Genomic DNA, 22,145 nt, shown 5'->3' with positions numbered 1-22,145 from the left:
ATATGGAGCTTGTACCATGCATAAGCATGATACAAATGACTTTCTAATATCCAAAATATCTTTGTTAACTTTGAATAGCAAATTGTTGTCATTTAAGGTTTAGGAATCTTCTTGACCATACACAAGGCCATGAATATCTTCTATAGAGTTAAAATCTTACTACATATCATATGCCATTTGTCATAAGAAATAGTATAAGGAAAAAATATATTAAAAATAAAAAAATTAGCTCACAGATTCTACAGTATAAGGAAAAAATATATTAAAAATAAAAAAATTAGCTCACAGATTCTACAGTAGGTTCATGAAATTTCATTCAACCCAAAGCTTCCTTTGCAATAGGGTATTCTCCAATAATTAATTCCTACAAGATCAAACTATATCAACCTTCCCATATAGACAAATATAATCCTATATCTAATTCAATGGATAACATTTTAGATTTCTAGCCCCATTCAATAATGATACCTTCTTAAAGGTGTGCCAAAAATCTACTCTCCATGACATTATAACTATTTACATCATGGGTAATATGGGTAAACTCCCAACCAAAGATAAATGGTTTCTAGAATATGATTTTGCTACACATTTCCCTCATCCCATTTCACAAGTAGGGACACTTGCATCTTCAAATAAGGAGTAAATAACATGGATTTGAAGAGAGGAAGAAATTGGAGGATATAATAGTATTTATATGGTGCTAGAATGGATCCACGTTAACTTTGAATATATAGATGCCATTTGTCATCTCTATGTTTAACAAGGAAGGAATTATAGATCAATGCCTATAAGTTTCTTGTTGCATTTGTGAAACATATGGCCCATATCATCTACAATTATGCTCTTTAGTGTAACCTAACACACATCCATATGTTTTGTGATCATTATCGTAGCCCTAGATCCTTATATGTTAGTGATAAAGTATGACTATATCCTTAGAAACAACACTTTCATTGCGTTAAACATCATAAGCTTCATCCACTCATAGCAACTGCATTATGGAATATTAAAGAATACCTTTAATTTCACTAGGTATCGATAAATACCTCCAAAAATACTTTTTTCAAATCCCCCTTCCAATACATATTGCCAATAAAGCAAGTATTTATTTTTACTTAGATATCCTTTAAATTCCCCTCAATACCTATAAACCATTTCGTACTCTACAACTCCCCATAGTACTTATAATGCACTAACTTTATTCTTTACAATTTTAAAATTCCCTTTATGAATGAACATAGTAAGATATTGGTCAAAAAGGTGAAGCCCGTCTACCCACTCCTTTATTGAAAATATTAGATTCTACAGTAGATTGGTGGCTCATATATAAGATATAAGTGAATCTACATCGCATACCTCCAATCTTGGCCTCTTGATTTTAGAGGTTTTCATAGACTCCATTTCTGGAGACTCTAGATTATTATGTTGTTGGAGACTATTGATAACACTTCCACCTGAAGATGCACTGCTTAGGGGCATCAAACTCATATTGTGTCTCATTCTCTTTGTCATAGCACTACCATCATGTGACATTAGATTTCTTGCTTGCAAACTAAATTTTGTCTAGTAACCAAATCCTCTCCGACAACAACTATGGAGCCATTACCTGGTGCAGAACCTACCATCCTATCTATCAAGCTTACCACTGAACCTATTTCATTCACAACAACCCTCAAGTCCTTTAGGGAGATTGAGTTGATCCGCAAATTTCAGGGAAAAGAAAAACATCAAACAACATTCCATGATAGATACATCTCAACATGAACTCAACATTTAAGTTAACCAACAATTCTCATGATCTTCAAACTGGTATTACAATTGTTTATGGTGTCTAAGGGAAACCTCAAATAGAAGTGTTCCAACTTCCAAGCATGACAGAATAATGTAGTCCTATTTTTAGTTCATCTATTTCCTTACGCTATTTAGCCTCAAGGAAAGTGATGTTGGAAACCTGGTAGTCAGTTAAACATATTAAAGTAATCAAAAGCATAGCATGATTCTCAGGATAGTCAACTTCACATACTGAAATTCTTCAAATCCAGTAAAATAATAAGGGAGACTGACACTTCATCTGTCAATTTTGCTGGTGACCGGGAGTTGTTGAAGTCTCTAATATTTAGATTTCCTAAATCCCAATTCAAGCTATTACTGCAGTGACATATCCTTATGAACGAGGTTTCTCCCACATGGGTACTTTCTTCCATGAAACTGTCATGCGGAAAGAGTCAATTTTGCGGACAAAAACGACCTCCCTAGAAGCTAAGGCTTTCTAGTGACAAACAAGACAATCAAGCACTATCTTTCCCTAAACATGCATTTAAAATACAAGCAACCAGGTGTTTAAAGCATACCTTTAGTCCAACGCTGTTTGTAGCAACCAAGCCTCTCTGATCCAGATGAGCTCCTCCTTCTCTTTGAAACCTACATTCACTAACAAGAAAACGATTACATAGCACCTGAATAACTCATATAATAAAACATATTCATCATAAAGACCAAGGAGTATATGAAACAAATTATATATAACAACTTGTTGAGAAAAATGAACTTAATTGTATTAATTGGAAACAAAAGAAACCATTACAACCAGTGCCTTGGTGTTGTGCATGTCCCTCCCAGGGTCCAGCAAGAGTTCTCCTTTACTTTGATCAGCTCACCCACTTCCAAATGAAGCTAAGAAATGATGGGAATCTCTCCTCTCAAGCTCTATAAGGGAGTCCTAATTTCAGCAGCATCTACCCTTAGGAATGTTCAGCTTTCAACCTCCCCTCCCTCTGGCCCAATGCCTGTATTTATAATGCTTTGGAGGAAGTTAATCAGGTCCACCATCAATGGGATAAGCCCCTCTTTCAATGGGATAGCTCCCCTCTTGATGGGATAAGTTCCTCTTTCATAGGGATGCATGAACCATCTGGAGGCGCTCAATACACGTCAAACCATCTTCTAGAATGCTCTAGATTCGACCACAAGTAACTTTTTTGAATTAAAACTCGCGCCTTTTGACCTTTACAGGAGTACGCACCCACCCCTTTACAGACAGAGCGTACAAGTACGCAGGTATTGTGAACTTGAGGTGCGTACACGCAGGTAAGGTTAAGAGAAACTGCGTAACCAGAGTTAATTGACTTTTTAAGGACTTTCTCTATTTCTTGGAGTTTGACATGAGGAGCAGAGGTATAAGACTTCCCAAGGAGGACAGTATGACAGTTGATGGAGCCATACTAACTGCAAATAGTCAAGGTGACAAATTTTAGTGTAACAGATTGCCCCCTAAAGTGCGAAGCCTGTAGTAGATTAGGGTTTCATATCATCTAGGAAGTGTGAAGTACTTTTTCATTTCAAGGATTATCTTGTGGAGAGCCCAGTCGGAACCTGCAAATATTCAACACAAAATACATATATAAGATCATATCATTGCTGAGGTAGGCATTCCCATACTCAGATTGAAAACTTTAACTCACAAACTAACGACTGCTTTGATATAGGAATGATTTCGCAGTACATCATAATCATAGACTCATGTAGACATAGTATGGACGCAGCCATCTGTTTATGGTTAGTCTACTATATAATGAATACAAAACTCCTCGCAGCCTGGATGGTGGAAACTAGATCCAGGGTCTTCATTTCTACTTCCCGAAATAGTACGATTCTATCCATGCGAATAAATGAGTTGATGTCGAACATGGTAGAAACCACTTGATTACCAGTCGATGATGTAAACTGTTAACAAGTGTGAGAGAGACCACTAGTGATGTCAATGGTTCTCAAAGTACCCAGTACAATCCATGAGATGTGAATGAATGTGTTGATGTCGAACATATCATGGAATCCTTCGATCGAAAGTCAATGATGTAAACTGTCGTCAAAGGCAAGAAACCTGCCATTGATGCATGCAGATTTCAAGGTACTGACGATTTCTAGGTCATCTTTCTAGATAATGTGCTGATGTCGATAGAAAGCGACCCGTTGCAGGCAAGCCCACAACACAAAATCATAAATCAAGTTGAAGAAATGTAGCTGTAAGGACTGACTTAGCGATGGTCAAGATGGATGATAGGTATTTTGCAGATGAATGGTTTATTTGCAGTGACCTCTTGAACACATAATGACACGACAGATGGCTTGGTGGCAATTGACCCAAAGTTAATACCCGGAACCGGCTGAAGATTTTCAATGTGGTTTGATCAACTGTTAGGCAAAGGATTTCCCAACCCAGGTGAATGAAAAGTGTCGTGTTCAAGAATGGTGATAAGGTTTCTTCTGAGACAAAGGATGACAAATAGGCTCATTTTCCTCTCTTTTCCCCCACCATTTCTGGCAAGTACCTCTTTATTTTTTACAAGCTTGAGGAGGATAACATATGCTTGATTATAAGCTCATCCTTTGGATGATTCCAACTTAGTTTAGATTCGAACCCTAAGAAGGAGTGGTCCATTCCTATTTGTAATCGAACAGGTCCTTTACTGTGAAATTTTAACGAGTCCAGTATAGGAGAAACTCAGCGTTTTTCAATTTTAGAGAGTCTAAAAAAACTTAAGAAGACTCCAGGGTTGACCTTTTTCGTAAATTTGTGTCTCCCAAGCCCGAAAAAGTATAAAATAATACTTGAGAGAACCACTTGATCTTTACGACCAAGGAGTACTTTCATGATTAGTGTCTTTGACCTGAAAAGTAAAAAGCGATCAAGGACACGTCGTTTTATTTCCAATATCAAATTTGAAACGACAAAAATCCGGCAATCTTTTCATGTTTTTATGGTCAGAAAATGGCTATAAGAGGACCGTCTTTTAATTCCATTTTAACGAGCGTAAAAGAAACGCTCGGCAATATTTTCATGTTTTAGGAGTCAGAAAAGGGCTTAAAGATGACTCTGATGTTTTTGTTTGTAAAAAATGACAATTTTCCCTAAAAATCCTTTTATCCTGCACAAAAACCAACACATTACTCATACCTGTTTAAGATAGATAAAAATACTTTGAAAAATACCTTTTCATGGTGAAAAATAAACAAATTTACCATTTATTTACCCAAAAAACCTATAAAAAGGGCTTTTACCAATTCATTTTTACCATTTTACTGTTGAGGAGAGAAAAAGGGCTTTTGGCAAGAAACTTCCCGTGGACATTGCGGAGAATCCGACCGTCGAAATCGAACGTCGTCTCTTTCAGGTATTCTACAACATCCTCCTCTTCATTTTCATCCGTTTAGAATTTGTTTTTAGGCCCTAGATGTCATTTTTTGGAGGCTTTGGGGTTTCAAGATCCGCCTTTCGGGGTACGCAGGTGCCACACTAGGGACCTGCGTACCCCGACATTTTCTCAGTTGGGAAAATGGCGGGCGTACGCACCTTGCCTTAAAGGAACCCACGTACCCATGCTCTGTTCCTAAAGGCGGGGTGCGTACTCCGCGCAAAGGGTTTACAAACCCCAAATTCTCCAAATTGGACCAATAATTTTTGATTTCATGGATTCTAATGGATGTTTTCTGGTGTGTAGATTGCCCACCATGCTTGATTGGCGCGAGAGAGAGCACAAAGATGTTGATTTGGCCGCCATTAGTCATCAACCATCCATTGATTCTTTGAAGGCATGTGGCCTTTACAAATACTGGGTCATACCTGGCATGAGGGCCCAGGTGCGCTTTCTAGTGGCTGGTAGAGAGATGGAACATTCAAGACCAGTGTTTTTACATTGGAGGGTGCCAGCTCGAGATAGAGCCCTCAGATATTTACTTCCTCACTGGTTTGCCCAAGAGAGGCGAACACTTGACTCTGTTCGGGACTAGGCCGGGTGGCCAGTCCATCGCTAGTCTCCGACTAGAGTGGTGTAACACTCAGTCTCAGGAGAAGGGGATAGAGATCAAAACTATATCCCGACCTGAACTTATGGTGATTGCTTTGACAGTTACAAGACTTTGCGGGGCTGCCGCTTTACACATTTCCACTGGATCCCAGATGCGGATGGAGATTGATTGCTATCGAGGCACCATTTTCAACTGGTGTGATGCTGTGTTGGCCAATTTAAAGGGCCAATTGACCATAACCAAAAACGTACAGCTGAAGACTTTTGGTTATGGGCCTTTAGTTGTGAGTTTTGCCTTAAAGAGGGTTCTGATGCTAATCCCACAGCAGCTCATTGTTGAGGCTGGGCTTCCCCGAGAGCCCAAATTGATGCGATGGGTTGCGGTTATGGCCCGTCATCCTGATGAGGGCACGGAGGTTGTCTGATTTACTCCGGAGTACTTTCACTGGTTAGAAGACCAGGTCTTTTCTATACAGGATTTTCCTTATGTCGGAGTTGATTTTCGTGGAGATCCGGACATGGTTCTTCCATCGGGAGAACAATGGGATGACACAGGTAATTCATTTTTCACAAGTTTTTAAATTATCTACTTTTTTTGTTTTTTATATCGTCTCAAAACTAACAGTACTAATTTTCAAAATGCAGATGTAGGCCCACGTCGTCCAACCAATCTCCGGCCTTTCGAGAGGAGACTACCAGTTGCAGCGGCACCGGCCCCACGAGACGAGGCCACAGAGACCCTAGCTGAGTTGGAACAAGACCTCAAGCGTCTTACAGCAAATATACCAGAGACTACTATAGATGATATTCCTATCAGGCTTCAGCGCTATGTAGTCGCAGTCCCAGGACCTTTTAGAAGGTTCTTGTGTAGGGTGGCTCGTGCAGTGGTGTCGTATAGAGAGCATCACCAGTGATTGGATGGTCGTTTTTGTAGACACATGTGACATTTTGGTTTTTTGTACTTATCATTTTTGCCGATCATAAGGTGTTTTTCAACCTATGATCAAAGACGATGTATTTTTTGACACACTCCTATCTATATATATCATTATTACCAACTTATCTTGTTAAACATGTGTGATGAAATGTTTTTAAATTTACATGTATGATTATTGCAAATGTTTGTTTAACATTCGAGAAGAAATTACATCTGCTAATGTATTTAAAGACCTTGGAATATGCTGATATTCAATGTAATCAAATTCACGTTCCAAGAGACGCACTCTCAAAAATAACCTTAATAACACTGGATTTCTAATGGCATACACTCTATTAAGCTGTAATACAACGAGTTCAGAATCTAACCTCACTATCAAACTCCGAATACCAAATGAAATAGATTTAGACAATAACTCAATCACTGCACTGTACTCGGCAATGTTGTTTGTTGTTTGACCGAGGCTCACCCCATGCATAGAAACTAACTCGTCAGAGGGCGAATAGATAACCCAAGCTGCGGAAGAGATATTTCGTGTACTACGACAAGCACCATCAGCAAATCCAATGTATGTTTGGAGAGGCATCAACATCTGCAAACATCAAGGGTAAAACCAAGATAAGCAGAATAACGATGAAAAACACACCTTCTAAGCTAAGCACACTATCTAAACTAACAAACACACCAGCTAGAAAGAAAAACTAACCTAACTAAAAATTCTCCATACCCATCATTTAAGCATAATACCTCTTTAGGTAAAGTCCATTTCTGGGTTTACCCAAAGAGTCCCCGTCAAATTCTACCAGCTCATAGGCCCCTTTTGCTAGCTTTCGCTTGACAATATAGGGCCCATGCCACATAGGAACGAATTTTCCAGCACATAATTTATCGTTAGCTTGATCATATAATAGCATTAGGTCTCCTTCCGAAAAATTTCGAGGGGTCACATTTCGATCATACTGAGCTTTCATACGTTTTGCGTGAGTCTCGATCGCCAATGCAGCATCACGTCGAGTCTCATCTAGTTGAGCTAAGTATAATAAACGCTTCTCCTCTTCGGAAGTAGCTGGAAGTAATTCGATGGCCATTTGCAGTGACGGGATTTCGCATTCAATGGGTAGCACAGCTTCCAAACCATAAACTAGTTGGAAAGGAGTGAACCCTGTTGATGTTTTCACTGAGGTTCGGTATGCACAAAGCGCGGAAAATAACATGTTGTGCCAATTTGACCGATGAATACCAATGATTCGTCGGATCATGATAACTAAAACTTTGTTGATGGACTCAACCAGACCATTCGCTTGTGGATAATAAGGAGTTGAGCTATCGTGACACAAAGCAAGCTGGCCTGTAAGTTCTGTCATCATAACGTTTCGAAAATGGCGCCCATGGTCAGTGATTATCGCTTATGGGACACCAAACCTAGCAATAATGTGATTGAATATGAAAATTGCAGCTGTCTTTCCATCTGCCTCGAATGTAGGCATCGCCTCGGCCCACTTAGTAAAATAATCTACCGCAAGGATGATATACGCATGCCCCCGGCCAAGTGAGGGTTACATGTAATAAAGTCGATACCCCATTTGGCAAAAGGACCAATGGCAATTATAGGGTGGAGAGGAGCAGGTGGAGCGTGCATCTTGCGATCAAACACTTGACAGTTGTGGCATTTCCGGACCGCAGTAATACAGTGTTTAAACAAGGACGGCCAGAAGTAGCCAACGTGCAATATCTTTTGGACTGTGGCATACCCAGACATATGACCGGCACATGCTCCAGAGTGACAGTCATTCAGAACCCTTTCAGCTTCCTCGTGAGTTAAACAACGTCGAAAAACCAAGTCCGCCCCACGACAATAAAGAGTATCTCCAATAATTTTGTACTGTTGGGACTGGAATCAAATTTTCCGACGTTCCGAATTTGAAACTTCGGGCCGAAAGGATTGGGTCTGGAGATAGACAATGATATCCCCATACCACGGATCTAAAGTGCTGATGAGAAACAAAGATTCGTCCACAATGGGTTCCTCTGCCACAGTTTCCGTGTCAGCACGCGGGAAGTCACACATTAACTCTGCAAAAACTAAAGATTTCTTAGACTTAGATTTTTCAAATTCCAAGTCGAACTCCTGCAGGATAACGATCCATTTAGAGTACTTGCCCCCTAGCAATTGTTTAGTCAAAATGTAGATCATAGGTTTGCAATCCGAAATAACTGTAGTTTTACGGAGTAAAATGTAATGACGAAAACGTTGGACAGCTTGAATAGCTGCCAATGCCAATTTCTCCACATGTGAATATTTGAGTTCAGTTGGATTTAACATCCGACTAAGGTAATATATCACATGTTCCGTTCCGAATTCATCTTCCTGTACTAAGACCATTCCAATGGTGGAATGAGCGGCGGCGAGGTACAAAAAGTAATCCTGGTTGTAGTTGGGAGGATGCAGCAACGGTGCATGGGTCAACGCGTGCTTGAGTGCATCAAAAGATTTCTGAGCTATCTCATCCCAAGAGAATTGAGCGTTCTGTTTCAACAACCGGGTAAAACCCTTTGTAACCTCGGCGTAGTTAGGAATGAATCGTCGTAAAAAGTTTGCTTTCCCCTGCAAACTTTGGAGTTGGCGAAGACTCGAAGGAGGAGGCAATTTGATGATAGCTTCTACCTTTGAGGGATCGACGCGAATGCCGACTTTTGAAACTACAAATCCCAGCAATCGTCCCACTTCTATACAGAAGACACATTTGTGTGGGTTCAACCGAATACGATAATGCCTACACCTCATGAAGATTGCTCATAAATGGACAAGGTGATCAGCTCGATGTAATGAATGAGTGGGCAAATCATCGAGATACGGTTGCACAATGTGTTTGATGTCATGAAACGCATAAGACATCGCCCTTTGAAAAGTTGCTCCGACATTCTTAAGCCCAAAAGGTAATTTGCAATAAGCAAATGTCCCCCATGGACAAATGAAAGCCGTTTTTGGTTGATCGGCAGGTAGAATATTGATTTGATTGTAACTGGAAAATCCATCCATAAAGGAAAATATTTCACTGCCGGCATAATCGTCAATTATTTGATCGATATAGGGTGTTGGGTAGTTGTCCTTTGGACAAGCTCGATTAATGTCCCTATAATCGATGCATATTCTTATTGTTCCCTGTTTTTTGTTAACTGGAACAATATTCGATACCCAATCCGTTAACGGGATCGGATAAATGAAACTTGCTTTCAACAGCTTTTCAACTTCTGCTTTAATTGCAGCCGCTTTTCATGGGTGAATCTGACGCAAACGTTGCCAGACGGATTTAGCGTCTGGGTAAGTCTTGATCTCATGGACAACAATCACGAGATCAATTCCTGGAATTTCCTCATAGGACCAGGCAAACACGTCACAGAATTCTTGAAATAAGGCCTTGTATGTCTGAATTTCGTCATCTGAACACGAGGCACCTATATGAATGTTCTCAACAATTCCAGGCTTGACTGAAATGTCAATGGGAATAGTTCGAGAGATGTTTCCCAAATTCAACTCTGAATCAGGATGTTTCATTGGATTCTGAGCTTCTTTGACATATTCAACTGTAAAGATTGATGAGAAATCATTTTCAAAACGATCATCCTCAGGTAAAAACAAAGATCTGTGATGGAGATCTTCCCATGGTAAATCGTCTACACACAGGACTTCACGAAGTTGCTCGTCAGATGACACAACTTCGGGAAACGCTATTAACTTCGAGGTTGACGTGAAAAGTGATTCCTCACAGACCACATTCATTTGGTCGATTTTGGTTGAACTCGGGTCGGTAAAAGACTGCACGGCTTCATAGGCAATTTCATATGGACTCAAAGGCATAGCATCACCAAAGGAGTCTATATCAGATTCAGAAGGAACGATCCAAGGATCGTCATAAACAATGGTGTCTAATGTAATCATATGAATGGATGCAAACGAAGACAATGCGTTGATTGGAGGAAAAGGAAAAGTTCCCAGTAAACCGGCATCTTTAACTAATCCTACTCCAACATCCTTGTAAGGGATAGTCGTTTTACCGACATGCTGAATACTCTCTGAAGAGGATGGGTCGGATGAAAAGTAAGCCAGTTGGTCTATTGTTACGATCTTGCCATTATGTGGAAACTTTATTACTCGGAAGACCGATGAAACGACCGCTGTCATAGCGTAAGACCAACTGCGACCCAAGAGAAGGTTGTAGTCTAGAGGGGCATCAACCACCTCCACATCTAGACTAACAGTTTTTCCTTCAACCCCTATAGGCAAATCCTGTAGAATGCCAAACGGATGAAACCCACGGCCATCAAAGGCCTTAAGAATTGTCGGGGATTGATTTAGTGAAGGAGAACCAAGCGATCTCCAGCACTGTATCGACATAATACACGTGGAAGCTCCCTCATCAATTACAGTCTGATGAATAGGCTTGTTTTTTACTATCACTGGGATCTGGAAAGCCATTTGATGAGGCAAACGCGGTGTACTATTTTCTAGATCAAAGATTATTAGGTTCGGGTCCTGAACATCAACAGCTCCTATAGCCGACAAAAGTAATTTGCGTTGTGTTGGGCATGATTGCAGCACTTCCAAAGCCGACATTGCTGAGGGTGAAACAGCTAAGTCCTCAACAATGTTATAATTCTGGGCCGCTTTCGCATGTGGATTGAAAGCAAACTTTCGAAGTATACCCTTGGCGGGCGGTTTGATTACTAAGTTTGGGTTAGGTTTCTCGATCTGTAGTGGATCGGAACCGAGAGCTGAGGTTGATGGATTAGAATGAGAAGATTCTGCTTCTTTGCCATCAACAGGACTTTTACTACCATAATCTTGTGATCGAGTCGCAATCCTTACATGAGACATCATCAATATGGGTTCTTCACTGGCACTCGAGGAAGAACCTATCATCTTACTCTCCTGCTTTGGAAATGGGTCTTTCAAAACAGCAGGAGTTGGGGAACCCTTGACGATTTTCACAACCTCGGCCCGATGAGGGTAATCTCTTGTAAAATGATCCTCTTCACAAATAAGACAAGGATAACGAGGTTTTCGCTTTTCGTCATTGGTTTCTGACTTTTCAGTTTTCTCCTTTGGAGTTTTGTCTGGTTTTTTCTTCTTCTTGCCTTTCTTTTTCCCACCGGATTTTGATTTAGCCGTAGATGACTCTACAGCGTGAATATCGGCGGAAACTTCAGCAGAAGAGTCTCCTGTCGGGGAGTCTGGTAAGGTTATAATAGGAGAAGAATTCTTTGAGGATTTCTTCTTACTTTTAGTATTCACCGTACCAATCATGCCATCAGCGGCATGAGACCCCAAAGGAGCAGCAACAATTTGATTTAACTTAGGAAGATCTGGGATCTTTTCGTGTAACGTACCTGACTGTGTGTAAACTAAGTCAAGGTACTGCGCTTGAGAAATCACTTGCTCCTCAGTAACTACTTCGGCCTTAGCTACGTCTTCAGTAATCTTCGGTAACAATGATTTAACTAACCATTCAGCTAAGATTTGATCCGGAATAAAAACTTTCACTAACCACCTTCGACGTCTTCATTCATGAATATGATCGGAAATATAAGTGGAGGTCGATTTCTTTAACGAAGTTAGTAACTCCATACCATTATCATATCTGATCGGCAACTGAAAATGAGTTAAATTCGAAGTAGCTAACTAGCTAAAATTATAAAAAGAGGCCCGTGGTAACGCAATGTACCACTTGGCCGCGAGACCAATGAGAGTACACTGGAAAAGTTGTAAGCGGATCAAATCATCAGAGATGGAATTAGAGGCACACCAGAGGTGGTAAGTCATCACATGATTCGACGGGTCCTCTCCAGACTTACCTTCGAACTTGGGTATGTCACTGGGCAACTTATTTGGCATTGGCGGCCAAAACAGAAGATAATTTATTGGATCGTTCGTTAGGCACGACAAGTCTGGTAAATCCAAAGTTGCAATAAACGGTAACTGTCGATTAGGATCCCTAAAGCTCTGGGTCACGAGACCAGTCCCAGGAGGAGGAGGATATCCAGGATAACTTGGAATAGGAATCGCGTTCGGGATATTGTATCCTCCCGGAAAACCAGGATTAACCAGACCGTACTGGGGTTGTTGTGATTGTTGATAAGTGTACCCAGGATATAGTTGATACTGGTAAACTGGCTGCTGGACAGCAGGACCGTATTGCTACTGTCCTTGGTACGGTTGATAAGTGAATTATGGTTGACTTGTGATAACCGTACTTAAACCAGGTTGTCCTACAGGCATCTGAACCGTAGTTTGAATCGTGGATCCAGACGATGGTAAAGATGTCTGAGGAGTAGTTACAGAGACAGTAGAAACCGGAGATGTCGATACTCTAGAAGTAAGTGGGGTAGATTGAACAGATGTTGCGGTGGTTGCAATATGTCGTTTGAGATGGAATACTAGGTGCAATAGGCCCAGATTGAGAAACTACGAAGGTACAGAAGTTTGAACATTAGACTAGACTGGTTGCTGGGGTGAACCAGAAACTAAGGGTTGTCCAGTTTGAGATGACAACTGTACACTTGGCTGCAATACCTGTTGAACTTGCGATGGATCCCACACTATGTTCATTTCGGGGTATTGACCCATAACAGGTTGAGGATATTGAGATCCATAACCGGATTGAGGGTAGGATTGATAATTGAAAGGTACATTTCCCGTACCTTGAACATAAGATTGACCTTGGGGTGGTTGGTAACCTTGACTCGAGTACTGACCTTGGGGTAGATACCCTTGAGATAAGTATTGATACTGCGGTTGACCTTGAGGTATAAATTGATACTGAGGTTGACCTTGGGGTACATATTGAGGCTGGGGTTGATCTTGAGGAATGTACTGCACCACAGGTACATACTGTCCTTGAGGTTGCCCCCCAGACGCAATTTGTGTACCTTGAGGTTGCCCCCCAGGCGTTAATTGAGGCTGCCTCCCAGGCGGTAACTGACCACCTTGAGGTTGAGAACTGGGAATTGAACCTGACATCATGCAAATGTCTCCTACGCCCAACGGTTTATTACCATTGTTTCCAATTAATAACCCATGTTCAATGGGTTGAGGAGATGCTCCCACAAAAGTACCAGAAAGTGACTGATACCCAGAGGGAACAGAAGGACCGCCATACAAAAAAGATTCAGGCGATTGAGTAAACATGGACGACTGACCTGACATATTTACAGGAGTATAAATACCTCCAGGTGGATAAGGAGCACGAGGTGGAGAAAAACTTAACCCTGAGTTGTCCAAATAATTAGTTAAAGAAAGATACCAAGTAGTACTTCTAGGTGGACTACAAAAAATGGATTCACGCTCCCTTAGATCAATAGTAGGTTGATTTTCAAGGATAGGGACACCTATTTCTTCTTCTGGAGCAAGTTCTTCAATAGCTATCAAACCAGAAGGAAGGTTTTCGGTGATGACTCTTTCTACCCTAGGTGAATCAGGAGCACTAGAAGTTGGAGTAATAGGTTCAGATATCTCAGGTTCTTCACCTATATCACTAGTAGATGAAAAACTACCAGCAAACTCGGAAACTGCAATAGCTTCAGGATTATAACCTGTTTCTAGACTTTGGTAATCAGGATGAACTACCAACGAAGACTCTCCTTCTTCAGGTGAACCTACTTTACTGCCACTAGGAGTTACAAGGACTTTCAAACCTTCGTAATGACCCGGGATGTCCTCAGGAGGTTGGCCCCAAAGTCTACGGGACTTCCTCAACAAATCGGCCACGGTTACAATCTCAGGAGACTGGCCCTGAAGTCTACGGGACTGTCGCGGTAATTCAGCCACAGTTAAAAACTTTGAACTACTGCACACGCAAACAAAGTAAAATCTCAAAGAAAACCGCCTAAAGTCTCTAAATAACCAAACAAATTCAAATCACACGCCTAAAGAATCTATGGTGTCAAACCATACACAAACAGTAACCTTCTGGACCGAAAACACTAGTTGGTGATGAAATCCAACATCGCCAAATTCAGTACAGAAGTGGCGGTTGGAACAGTTACCCCGACAACGTGCTTAATGAATAGACCGGCACAAGTTCCTCCACTTTAACTGTCTCGAGTGAAGTGAACCCCCCAAAAAATCCAAGTGAGTCTAGCCGATGTCTGCTCCAGGTACAGTGGGATCTTCCCTCCACCGTCACCTTGGGTAGAACCCTAAAGATAATGGTCACTAGGGTCACCAACAGCAACAAATATACCTGGGGGAACAGTCTACGATCCGATAGCACGCAAGGGCAGGGTAACAAGCTCAATCCCCTTGCCGGCTCCTTGACAATAATCCAAGGTTTACCGACAAGTGACCCTAGGCTCCTCGACAATGGTTAATCCGAGGTTTACCGTTTGTAGTACGTGCATATCTGGCGTCATTCCCAATGAAGGAGGATTGATTCCCTCACTGGTTCGGACACGATCTCGTGCTTCTCCTTTAAGAGGAGCTTTCCCAGAGCATAAATGTAACTATTGGATTTATCCTACCACAAGATGAGCTACTTGTTTGGTTTTGCTGTCTTGGAGAGTTAATTACTCTCCTACTCCAAGACACTAGCCTGATCTATATTGGTGTTTCAGAGCCCTAGTAAATAAAAATTTACTAAGTTAATTTTACTTTAGGCATTAATTTTTATGGCTTTTCTTTAGGACAAAAGGTAGTGGAGATGAAATTGATGGTGTGTAGACTCGACTCAAATCCACTAAAAAGATGCACCTAAGATGATTTAAACTATCTTTCCTTTTCAATGAATTCCCTAGCTAAGAGAGTTGGAGAATGCAAAATTGATATAAAGACAACTTTCTTGGCAATGAAAATCAAAGAAACAATCTCTTTATCTTTTCCAAAGCATACAACACACGACCACACTAATTATTTCACGAAAATTCCTTTCTCTTTTCAAAGACTTCAAATGCTACTAAAACAAACTTTTTCTCAAAAGAGATTTTTGTATTTTTTCCTATATTAACAAAGCATGTAAAACTACTTAACAAAAATCAACTTTAAAAAATCTATGAAAATCAAATCAATTTTACCTAAAGCAAATCTAAGAGAAATTCACCTAAAAGCAAATCTAATGAGGTAAAAGCCTACAAAGTATAATTCTAGGATGTTTTACTCAGTTACAATTCAACCAAGGACTAGTTCATGCAGAATCATAAACCAGTCAAAAACAAAAATCAAAATCTTTTGTTCTTTTTCTTAAGAATGAAATTCACAGCTTAACCAACAAGCTTTCTCGAAATTCCGCAAAGAGACAACACAAAGGTAGGTTTCTCGCAAAGGTGGATTTTATGAAAGGTCCGACTCCTAAGAAGACTAAAAAGACCAGGGATATCCAAGGTTTTACAACTTCTAAAGCCAAAGTCACTACAGGACCAATGCAAAAATCAAACCTAGGGCTAGAACTTCTATGAATTTCACTAAAACCCTTGATACTAATGAAACAAGCTGAGATGAAAACTTTTGACAAGTAACCAATGGGTCTGGGCAGCAAAAAACAAATTATAAACAAAATCTAAGAGGCAAAAAGGAAAAAATTGGAATTTTCTCAACTTTTGACAGGGTACGCAGGCAGCCTATTTGCACAGGTGCGGCCACGCTCTGTGTACAAAGCTGCAGTGCGTACAGGTACGCACTGTGCTTAACGCAGAGGGTGCGTACTGCTAGCAAAACCAAGAAAAATAAAAACTAATTTAACCCTAAGCTATTCCACCCAAATTCACAGTCAATCAGCCAAAAACCAGAAAGAAATTGACTTTTCTCAAATCAAAGTATCAATCAAAAGAGAAATCAATCAAATCCATGGATTCCCCACCGGAGTCGCCATTTTGTCATGCGGAAACTGTCAATTTTGCAGACAAAACCGACCTCCCTAGAAGCTAAGGCTTTCTAGTGACAAACAAGACAATCAAGCACTATCTTTCCCTAAACATGCATTTAAAATACAAGCAACCAGGTGTTTAAAGCATACCTTTAGTCCAACGCTGTTTGTAACAGCCAAGCCTCTCCGATCCAGATGAGCTCCTCCTTCTCTTTGAAACCTGCATTCACTAACAAGCAAACGATTACATAGCACCTGAATAACTCATATAATAAAACATATTCATCATAAAGACCAAGGAGTATATGAAACAAATTATATATAACAACTTGTTGAGAAAAACGAACGTAATTGTATTAATTGGAAACAAAAGAAACCATTACAACCAGCACCTTGGTGTTGTGCAGGTCCCTCCCAGGGTCTAGCAAGAGTTCTCCTTTACTTTGATCAGCTCACCCACTTCCAAATGAAGCTAAGAAAGGATGGGAATCTCTCCTCTCAAGCTCTATAAGGGAGTCCTAATTTCAGCAGCATCTACCCTTAGGAATGTTCAGCTTTCAACCTCCCCTCCCTCTGGCCCAATGCCTGTATTTATAATGCTTTGGAGGAAGTTAATCAGGTCCACCATCAATGGGATAAGACCCTCTTTCAATGGGATAGCTCCCCTCTTGATGGGATAAGTTCCTCTTTCATAGGGATGCATGAACCATCTGGAGGCGCTCAATACACGTCAAACCATCTTCTAGAATGCTCTAGATTTGACCACAAGTAACTTTTTTGAAGTAAAACTCGCGCCTTTTGACCTTTACAGGAGTACGCACCCACCCCTTTACAGACAGAGCGTACAAGTATGCAGGTATTGTGAACTTGAGGTGCGTACACGCAGGTAAGGTTAAGAGAAACTGCGTAACCAGAGTTAATTGACTTTTTAAGGACTTTCTCTCTTTCTTGGAGTTTGACATGAGGAGCAGAGGTATAAGACTTGCCAAGGAGGACAGTATGACAGTTGATGGAGCCATACTGACTGCAAATAGTCAAGGTGAAAATTTTTAGTGTAACAGAAACCAAATCCACCAACACATAAACTGGAAGGTAACGAACTAAAAAGTAGACAACCAATACTCTAAACAAAACATGATATATTTGGAGGGCTTTTCAACCAGGATTATTGTTACAATACAAACTCCTAATACCATTCCTTGATCACTATTTTATAGGGTGCATGTACACAGTGCAATCACCTGCAACTCATCCTCAAGTATATAACAGAGAACCAGTCTAATGGACTCCACGATATATTTTCAAAAGAAAACAATACTAATAATCAGTCCTGGGACTGATAAATAAAATGGTCAAAGCTCCTTAAGGTTTTCTAACAATCTCCTAGTTTTTATGCTATTACTATATAAAATAATTAATTTTAACTGCTAATGTGACCATTTGAATGTATCACCTAATAGCCCCAACAATAGCATGTTACATCCAGTTTATTGTTCCCTTATGTTACTGGAGCATTTTTACACTGTTTTCAATGTAATTTGCTTCCATTGAATAATAATTGCCATTGTGGAACAATAATGCATTATAAATTGATAAAGGATACTGTTGCCCCCTAGACATAACCGCGGGATTGCCATTACAACATCTAGGAGAGACCACGATGAATTACTATAATAGAAATGCTGATTAAAAGTCTCAGCATGGAATTTATAATATTGGTTGGGTTTCTATTACACCAACGATGAAACCCAAGGAGAATTCCAAGTTTCAATATATTAAAATTTAAAAACGCATGATGCTTGTTTTGTTTTCAAAAAACAAAAGGATGTAAACACAAACTATACTAAAATGTCAAGGAAAACTGAAACATATCCATGGAGCCTAAAAATTGCATAGGTTAGGTAGCTTGCACTATTAATGTGGAAACAAAAAGTAACAATAAATAGACCTTTTATGATCAATTTCTAAAATAATGTGGAAAAATAAAATAACTATCCTTCCATATATAATCTGAGAAAATGAGTTCACACCTGCATACCACTTTTACCAAGTGCTCCAATGGGGGTTCTGTTGTGCTTGACTTGCCTCCCACCAGGAATCCAGATGAAACAGTTCGGTGTCCATCTTGGTTGATTGTATTCGTAGTTGGGCTAGGAGAAAAATTAGCTAATAGTGGTGAAGTAGAAATTCCAGGTGTACCAATAGCTAGAGACTGATCATGATTTAGTCCAGGAGTTGTCTGCTGAAATCGCTTAGCACTTCTAGCATTTGAAATTGAAGAAATGGTAGAAGACTACTTCTCAGTGTCTTCTATGTGAGGCGACGGAGCTGGGAGAGCAGAGGGTGGAGGTGCTATAAATGGTGAGGTTGCAGGTTGCATGGGAGTTGCTTTAGGAACTTGAAGTGAAGATGCTACTAAACTTTGTTGATCTACCTGTGGGGAGGATTGTTGAGAGACTTGTGGAGAAGCAGCCTAGAGAAGTTGAGGTGAAGAAACAGAAAGTGTTGACCCTATCTTAAGTTGCTTCTAGTGATAAACTGAACACTGACTTAATATATGATGTTTTTGTATAAATGTTTGTTTAACAACAGAATATTTTTCCATTGATTCATTACTCAACTCATTAATTTGTTGAAGTTGCAGCATTTGTTGTGCATGAAGCTCTGCCTGCAACTGAGAAGCTTGTTGTTGCTTTTTCTATTGTAACTGTTGGAATCGTTGTTATTGAAGTTGCTGAAGCTGTTGTTTGAGATGCTGTTGCTGATGTTGAAAATGCTACTACTGATGTATCTTAAGTTGTTTTTCTTGTGCTTGCATCATTTATTGCTGCTTTAGAGCCTGGTGGTGATGTTGTTGCAGAGCATTTATATTATTTTGTTGTTGAGGATTAATGTCATTCTGCTGTAAGGAGCTAATATTATTCTACTGAAGAGGATCATTATCATGCCTTAAGAGCTTGTTTGGGTAACTCATCGAATCATCATCCATAACATTCAACTCTCTATATATGTGCTGAAAAGAGAATTTTAAAAATGAACTTTTCACTTGTTTGACTCTTTCCATGATCAGGAGAAGAATTAAGTTTTCCATTTTAGTTTTTCCATTTTCCCAATCCATGATGAGCTTAGAATCCCCCAAGACCTGAAATCCAAGAAATTAAATTCTTAATAGCGAGAGAGCAAACAATTCATCCCTATTATTTGTCCCCCACCCCCCACAACAGACTTAAATGTAAAACTATGATTATCATTCAGCCAACTCCACAAATTCCAGGATTCCCTTAACATGCACCAACAAAATATCCACATGCATCTGCTTTATCTATTTCTGGATTTTTCAAAGTTCTAGGACTCTTCATTCTGCTAGATTTCCAGACCCCTCCATAACCAAGACTAATTTGTTCACAAACCTGACATATATATATATAGTCTCCTTAATTTGAAAGATCATTTTATTTCTGGGCAACCAAAGAGATCATGCTACAGTACAAGGCAGCACCTTGTGCTCATTCACACCTTGATCGTTTAACCATTTATCTAAAAAGATAAACAAAATATTCCCTACCCACTCTTCTTCCATGTCTATCAATTTCAAAGCTTCACTCCAAAGTTCTTTACTACAAGGGCAGTGCACTAGTAGATGATCAATAGTTTTGTCACTATCTTTACAGAGTATGCATCTACTAGGCCCTTATCAAAACCTCTTCTAACAATTTCCCCAAGTTAGTAATTCCTTTGATGGTGCTAGCCATGATTAGCATAGTTTTCAAAGGGCCTTTAAGTTTCCATAATAAATTCCATCACCACTTCTTTTCACCCCCTTCATCCTCCTCAAAACTAACCTTGTATTCTAGTTGTGCAATATACATTCCATAGTATTCGTTTTAGACCAAATAATTCCATCCTCTCCCTCCCTTAAGCCAAATAGCACTAGTATATATTTCACAATATCCTAGTCATACCTTATCTAGTCTAATATAAAAAATTGTTGCATTTATTTTGGATATTGTATGTGTATCTATGCTAATAAATGTAGCCATGCATCTCTTTAGTCCAGAAGTAAAAACTGAGAGAAATGAAAATGACTTATTATCACATTCCTAGCAACAAAAGAAACACAAGAGGGAGGCATCTTCACTATGATGTAAACCTGAGAAGTTAATAGTATTCCATGAAAATGCCAATCAAAAACTACAAAGAATGCCATGTGTTTTATTGCTGGTGTTAGTAACGAAATTAAGATTGGATGTCAGATTAATGTGGTACACCTAGCACCTAACCCCACATCTCTCATCGATGACTATGTCAAGAGTTTTCCTATCAACACCTAAAAGAGTCATCTATTGTGATTCTCATATTGGGATAAAACTATCATTGTATCCATTTATTAGATATTTGGAAGATTTATGACCCTATTTTCCACTTCATTGTGTTTAGAGAGACCAGAGCTCAGCTCACAACAGTTGCAAGCTAAAGTGCATCCCCTTTCACCCTTGTTTTTTCTCATGTAGATAACCCATCTCTCCCTGTCCCTTATCAGCCTGTGTAGCATCACTCCATGTCAGTGTACATCTTGTCATGGCATTTGTAGACTACACATGATGCCTTTGTTCACAGAGAATTGATGCCTCAAGGTTCTATATTTTTGCTTTCCCAAGATGATCAGCTCAAGTGAGGGTGTCATGACTTTGGCTTAGGGTCAATTATTAGAGAAACTTCATAACTCCTTTCAGCCCTCTGTGACCAAGTAAATCCTCCCAGATATAGGAAGAGCATATACAACCAAACCCTCTCAAGGGTGGAAGTATGGAAGATGAGGAGAGATTTCATATTGTCCTGTCATGGTGAAGAATTGTCACCAAGAGACCTTTCCCAGTTACATAAATGAGCCCAATCTATGTGAGTCAAGGAAGGGTTAGGATCAAGAAACTGGAGAGGAATACTTTGCTTCCAAGGTGATTTTACTTTCTTTGATATACATTTATATAGATTGTTATGAATTGATTCTCTTATGTACACTTATTTTCCTTCTATTAGGGGTAAAGGATTTTCCGTGTTTGTCTATGATTGTAGTATGTACGTAGGTGATAGATTACAAGCGTTGCTGCAAGATCTCTAGATGAAGAGAAATATTTTTGGCAGTTGAATCGAGTCATTAGTCTACACCAGCAGGCGAGGGAAACCAGGTGCATATTCGATTCCTTCCTTTGTTTATATTCTATGTGAGAGGTCATGTGCCTAGAGATCTAGCGGAGACTTGTTTAGCATTATATCAACAATCTGGCAGATACTAATGCTGGATCTATGGGACAATAGTTCCTTTGCTCTAGTGTAAAAATTATGCAAACAAAGGCACACAGAATTCATATCAAATGTATCTCCTCCATCATATCTGATCAGGAATCACATCCTCAATACAGATTAGTTTTAATAACCTATAAGACTGCCTGATCAATTGTGTGTGTGACAACTTCATCTCATATCCATTTATGTGGAATTTGGTCAGAAAGAGAGACTCTATGTATCAAGAAATTTGGTGCATTTGTCGTT

The 22,145-nt window shown here is 39.8% G+C and overlaps 1 pseudogene; it reads right to left on the bottom strand.

The window, feature by feature from the left end:
• Window positions 1–1,320: 1,320 nt before the first annotated feature.
• The window catches only part of LOC149157849 (uncharacterized), a 37,917-nt pseudogene continuing 17,092 nt past the window's right edge, over window positions 1,321–22,145 (bottom strand).

This window comes from Pinus tabuliformis, chromosome 5_2 (genome assembly GCF_031772625.1).
Source record: "Pinus tabuliformis cultivar Carrire ecotype Pingquan chromosome 5_2, CPIR1, whole genome shotgun sequence".
Taxonomy (NCBI): domain Eukaryota; kingdom Viridiplantae; phylum Streptophyta; class Pinopsida; order Pinales; family Pinaceae; genus Pinus; species Pinus tabuliformis.
Note: the sequence above shows the minus strand (reverse complement) of the source record. Positions and strands in the feature narration are given on the sequence as shown.